This window comes from Octodon degus, unplaced genomic scaffold (assembly GCF_000260255.1).
Source record: "Octodon degus isolate 3935 unplaced genomic scaffold, OctDeg1.0 scaffold00140, whole genome shotgun sequence".
Lineage (NCBI taxonomy): Eukaryota > Metazoa > Chordata > Mammalia > Rodentia > Octodontidae > Octodon > Octodon degus.
The window spans coordinates 3223579-3230261 of NW_004524716.1; the positions used below are offsets into that span (position 1 = coordinate 3223579).

The 6683-nt window shown below is 35.6% G+C and overlaps 1 protein-coding gene and 1 non-coding gene across 2 annotated transcripts in view; one reads left to right on the plus strand and one right to left on the minus strand.

Moving 5' to 3' along the window:
• Sycp1 (synaptonemal complex protein 1) overlaps window positions 1–6683 on the minus strand; it is a 154773-nt gene that overhangs the window by 128570 nt on the left and 19520 nt on the right. The window lies entirely within an intron of this gene.
• Window positions 5369–5476, plus strand: LOC111812754. The gene has a single exon (XR_002818166.1). It is a non-coding gene; the product is annotated as a U6 spliceosomal RNA (small nuclear RNA).

Genomic DNA, 6683 nt, shown 5'->3' on the forward strand with positions numbered 1-6683 from the left:
TAGTTACATTCTCTTAATGAATAGAGGGATTTGTTCTAATGGTGTTTGTAAATAGGATATCATGTCTGCATCTTGTACAGCAATTAGCCACTAGGAAGAATGTATGCAATGTGTTAATTATTGAAACTGTCCTACCAATTTGATGTGAAATTGTCTCATTGCTATTTGTTTATCAATAAAATTATGGGGGGAAAAAAGTACATATATGTATTAAGTAAATGTCATGTGGTTTTCAATGCTCTCCAGAAAGGTTACATGAGATGGAGACAGAGAATAACTGACTACAGACATTGCAATTAATAGTAAAGCAGGGAAATTTAAAAAAGAATAAGGTTTGTAAGTGTGCATAAGATTTTGGACACACAATTTCTAGACAAAGGGAAGAAATTCAAAGAATCAAGATCAAAAAGTACTCAGCAACAGTGAAAAAAAGGAAAAGTTACTATAGCAAAAAAGCAAAATGGTGAATTATAGATAACAAAGGTAAGACAGGAACCAAAAACATTAATACTTTGTTTTCAAACTAATATAAAATGCTATAATAAAAACTATTCTTATTTCAAAATAAGCTGGCATTTAACATAGCAAATATTTGACAAATACAAATTTGTGAGACATGTAAAGCAAAATGTTATTACTTAGCAAAGTATTAGTACTCATAATATAGAACTATAAATTTTTATTCATAATATCAACATGAAGTAATGATCTTTTTACCAAGAACAGTCAGTTGTCTACATTTTTGTAGGTATCAGCCTACTTTATGAAGAAATTCTTTCGTTTAAAAAATTCAGATAGGGGGCTGGTGAGATGGCTCAGTGGTCTAAAGCACCTACTTAGAACAAGCTTTGCAAAAAGCACAGGGACCACAGTTCAATCCCCCAGCACCACATGCCAGCCAGCCCTGCCCCCTGGTGGGCTAAGCTGGCCACACACACACACACACACACACACACACACACACAAATAAATAAAAAAAATTTAAAAAAAAAAAACAAAGAGGGATTAAAAAATTCAGATATTCACTAATGCTTACCTCAATGTTATTATTTAAATCCATGTGAACTTGTCTGGTTTCTTCCCGTTCTTGTTCATCTATTCAAGATTAAATTTTTTTAAAAAGTTATTGTTCCAACAAGGCAATACTCAAAATATCTGAGAAAAACATTAAAGTATTTTAAATTATGTGTTAATGAAAGGCACTTGAAAACAATTCACTTTTAAGTCTTTTGAAATACTGTCAAAAGCATTCTTGGTCCAATCTGGTATATAAAGCAACTCAAAAGTTCCTACTTCTTTCTAACAAGTAAAAAGCTGAACAAAATCGAAAAATTCTTAGATCCAAAACAGAAGATCATAGAAAAAATAACTGCCATCAAAACTAGAGCAAATCAAAGCTTATCAAATTAGAGACCCAAGAGCTGAAAACACTGGGAATCACAGCCAGTATAAGAAAACTTTAATTATAATGTACAAATAGTTACAAATAATGTGAAAAATCTGAGACATAAAAACTACTAGGGAACCCAGTATGGGGAGTTTTACCTCCTAAACCGCTATCATATTTCCACCATGACCATCAGAGGAACATCCTCTCATGCTCCAAAAGGAGGTGGAAAGAAACCATTCTGAAATATGCTAATAAGTCGTTTTCTTTGTTAAGAACACGACGTATTAGCATATTTCAGAATGGTTTCTTTCCTTAGGAAAAACTGGGTCTTCCTTAGGAAAAACTGGCAAAATCAGCTAGGTTTTAATCAGAGCACTACTTGGAGGAAGAGAAACAACCAATTCTAGCCAGCTTTACCTTCCATATGAAAGATGGAAAATATCCAATTCCTTCTGTCTAGCCTTCCTTTACTAAACATAAAAATATCAAATTTCAGCCCACTTTATCCATCCTAGTTCACTGAAAGGGAGTAGATTACAAAGTATTCATGAAGCTCAAGATTCACAGCAAGTTTTAAAAAAAATGACATATAGCACACAGTAATTTCAGCACTGAAGAGGTTGAGGCAGGAGGATTACAGCAAGTTTGAGGCCAGTCTGGGCTATACAAAGCAAATTTAAGGCCAGCCTGAGTTGCATAGCAAGACCTTGACTCTCAAAAAACCAAAAACTTCAACTGAGATCTAAGCATAGGTCAACAGAACACTTCATCCTCATCTATACCTTACCACCAACAGTATCAAAGATTGATAGCAGCTCTATTACTGTGTACACATCATGTCCACCTATAAAGAAAGGTTACAGCCGGGGACACAGCTCAGTGGTAGACTGTTTTCCTAGAATGAACAAGGTCCTGAATTTAATCCCCAGGACCACACCCACAAAAAAAAAAAAGGAAACCAATTTTGAAATCAGGCATTGTAAGCCCAGCACTAGGGAGGCTAAGGCAAGGAAGACTGCTTTGTGTTCAAAGCCAGCCTTTAACATAGTTAATGTTCTAGTGCAGTAGTGGTGAGCTTACAGCACATGTGGTGCAGGGAGGCTATTTATTATTCACCACTACTGCTCTACTGAATAAAGTAGGTATCATGTAAGAACAGAATGGCAGGAGCTGGGGGTATATAATACACCATAGGGTGCTTGCCTACCATGCACATGGCCCCAGGTTCAATATGTCACTCTGCAAACTGGGGAGGAGGTAATGTAAGTTCAGTGTACTAGATAATGCTATGGAACTTATTTCTGAGCTTGGAGACAAACTCTTTCAGAATGAAAAGCAAAGATCAAAAAGAACAGAACCACCATGAACTTCAAGACAGCTGTAAAAGTGTAACATATAAATGGGAATACCAAAAGGGGGGAAAAAAAGGAAACAGAAGCAGTATTTCAAACAATAATTACAGGATTTCCCAAATTTCAGCCCTTCTTCAGGATAAAGGTCAAAAAGGAGGGCGGGGGGGGGGGCACCCACGCCTCCAGGAGGAGGGGAGGTTCAGCTTGGCGCACAGGCGCCGCCATCCTGCGCAGCTGGTTCCCGGGGGGGGGGGGGGGGAACACTAGCATAAATAAATACCTTCAAGCTACAGAAAATCAAAGAAAAAGCTAGAGGGAATAATATTGTACACTACTTATACAGAAATAAAGATAAAAATTATACCTGACTTTTCCTCAGAAACCATGCAAGAAAAGTGAAGTAATTTGAGAGTAAAACAAAAAACCAAAATCCAGAATCCCATACCTTACAAAATTATCCTTCAAATGTGAAGCATATTTTCTCTAATGAAAACTGAGAAAATGTATTGCCTTTAAGAATGTCTTCCAAAAAATGTTAACGTTCTTCAAAGAAAAAAAATTATATAAGAAATTTAGATTAACGTAGAAAAACCAAGCATCAGAGAAGGAATAAATGAACATTTAAAATTTTGTTTATATTAATTGACCTAACATGTTTAAAACAACAAAAATGGATTATACATTCTTATACATATATGTACTTACGTTTAATAAAATGATAGCATTGATACAAAAGATGGAAGAAAATATTTAAGACTTTTGTTATTATGAAGTGCTTTAATTTTATTTTAATTTTTTAATAGATTGCAAATTGAAAATAAATTATTAACAAACATAAACAAATATAATAAAAACTGTCCAAAATAAAAATGAAGAATTTACAGATTAGTCATAATAGTTCACTGTCAAAACCAAGAAACTTATATTTATATAATTAGAATTCTCAAAGTAGACAGGAGTAGGCAATAAATATTTAAAGATTTAAAAGAAGTGCTTTAGGGGCTGGGGAGATAGCTCAGCAGAATAAGCACTTGCCTGGCAAGCGCAAGGGCCTGAGTTCAATCCCCAGTTCCACCAAAAAAAAAGATATCAGTGAAATTGAGACCAAAAAATAAAATAAATAAAAGTGCTTTAATTATTGAGGCAGTCATTATTTTGAAAGAGGACTTGGATTAGTTGTAAATGCAAACTCTAGGGCAATCACTATGAAAAGTACATACTGCAAAGAGGTACTAATTAAAATTTTTTTTAAAGTTTTAAAAGCAGAATATGTCAAAAAATGGATATGTCAAAAAATGAAAGAAAATGAGAAGTCACATAAAACGCTCAATTAAAACCACAACTAGGCCAGGCAGGACAATACACAAGAAATTCTACATTGTCACTCACAGACCACAATGGAATTCAACTACAAACTGGTAACAGAAAGATAGCTGGAAAATTTGCAAAATACCTACAAATTAATCAACACACTTCTAAGAAACAGATGCATCAAGGAAAAAGTTCAAGAAATTTAAAGACTTTGAACTAAGTATACTAAATTAAATGAAAATGTGTGCAACACACCTCATGGTTATAATCCCAACTGTTCAAAGAGCCTATAATCCCAGCTACTAAGAGGATCAGAAAACAGGCTATTCTGGTCAATTTAGTGAAAGGGTGACTCAAAAGAAAATTTTTTAAAAGAGCTGAGGATGTGACTCAGTGTTCCCTGAACTCAATCCTAGGATACACACACACACACAAAAAGGTGCAGAATACAGCCAGAAAGGATGGACCATGCCTGTAATCCCAGGACTCTGGAGACTGAGGCAGGATATTACTGTGAGTTTGAGGCCATCCAGGGCTACACAAGTGAGTTCTAGACCAGGCTAAACTAGAGAGAGAGAGACCCTCTCAAAAAAAAAAAAAAAAAAAAAAAAACAGGACTGGGGATATATCTCAGTGGCATAAGCACCTGCCTGCCAAGCATAAGGTTCAACCCCCAATACCACAAAAAGAAAAAAAAAGTGTAGGACATAACAAAAGCAGAGGAAATTTTATAGTATTAAATGCACGTATCTGAAAAGAATAAAAACCTGAAATCAATTATCTAAGTTTCAACCTTAGGAAACTAAAAAGTAGTAAATACAATGACAGCAGAAGAAAATACTAGAAATCAGAGCCAAAAAAAAAAAAGTCAGTGAAATTGCAAAACAGATCAAAACACAAAATCAATGAAAACAAGAAACTAGTTTTATTTAAATATCAGTAAATCAAACAAAAATATCAGTAAAATCAATAAACCTCCAGCCACACTAAGTAATATAGAAATGAAAGAGACCATCAATGTATATGCCGTGGACATTAAAATGACAATAGTCAGGCACAATGATACATGTGTATAATCCCAGCACTCAAGAGGCCAAGGCAAAAGGATCACCACAAGTTCAAAGCCAGCATGTAGGGCCGGGGAAATGACTCAGTGGAATAAGTGCTTCCCTGGCGAGTGCAAAGGCCTGAGTTCAATCCCAGGTTCCACCAAAAAAATAAAAATTAAAAAAAAAGCAAAGCTAGCCTGGGCTATTTAGCAAGACTCTTGTCTCAGGAAGGAAGAAAGAAAAAAAAAAGGTAATAAAAGAATATTGGGCTCTCACTTTGTCAGCACATATACTAAAACAGGAACGATACAGAGAAGATTAGCACTGCCCCTGCACAACGATGACACACAATTTGTGAAGTGTTCCATATTTTTTGTAAAAAAAGAATATTGGGCTGGGGAGACAGCTGAAGGGCATAAGCGTCTGCCTGGCAAGCTCAAGATCCCGAATTCAATCTCCAGTACCACAAAAAAAAGGAAAGAAAAGAACATTATGAACAACTATGTTCAGAGATTTAATAATGCAGATGAAATCAACCAATTGGCAAAACACGTAAATGCCAAAGAAAGCGTGTAGCATTTATACACACACATATGTATGTCTAAATCTGTTAAATAAACTTGGTATACCATTTCATCCTAAAACGAAAAGCACAAAGCTTGATGGGTTCCCACTGTTGGATTCTACCAGAGTTTAAGGGAGAAATTATGCCAATACTCAATAATCTCATAAAATGGAATGAAGAGGATATATCCTAACATTCTACAATGTAGCACTACCCTAATGACAAAAACCTTACAGATATTACCAAAAAAAAAGCAAAAATCAGCAAAATATTAGCAAATCAAATTGAAACAACATGTAAAAACAGATACAGTGACACTAAAGCGGAAAAGTTTACTCAGACTAGAGCCTCTCCCTCCACCCTCAGCATCCCTCTTCCTAGCTTTCAATAAGCCCTCTGTTCTCCATTAAGTTTGTGTCCCACCACCACCAAAACATTGATAAAGCTCTAGTCCCTGACTCTACTATATGCAATGATGTAGAAGTTATATACAAGGAAGGTGGAATTCATTCTGTCCTCCAACTAACGTCAAACTGTTCTTATACCTCCTACTTGCTTGGAAGTCCTATAAAAATGCTGCTGTTTGAGAGTCTGTGTTTGGGTCTTTTAATTTTTTTTTTTTTTTTTCAGAACCAGGGATTGAACTCAGGCCCTTGCACTTGCCAGTGAAGTGCTTATTCCACTGAGCCATCTCCCCAGTCCTGTGTTTGGTTCTTTAGTGAAGGATCCCAGCCAACATTGCTGGTGTGAATAAAGCTGCACACCTGTCCCCAAAGCCACTCGGTTCGTTGGTCTCAGGCTACTGCAACACTCACTGAGAACTATAAACATCTTGGAAGAGCTGAAAATAACTTCTAAGAGCTGTAAATACTTTTATGAGCTATACAACATGTGTTGTATGTGTTAAACAGCACAACCTGTAATTCTATCTAGTTTGCTGGCTGAGGCAGGATTACAAGTTCAAGAAAAAAAATCAAAATTTCCTGCTACAATGCTGTATATGGTTAGATTTCTAA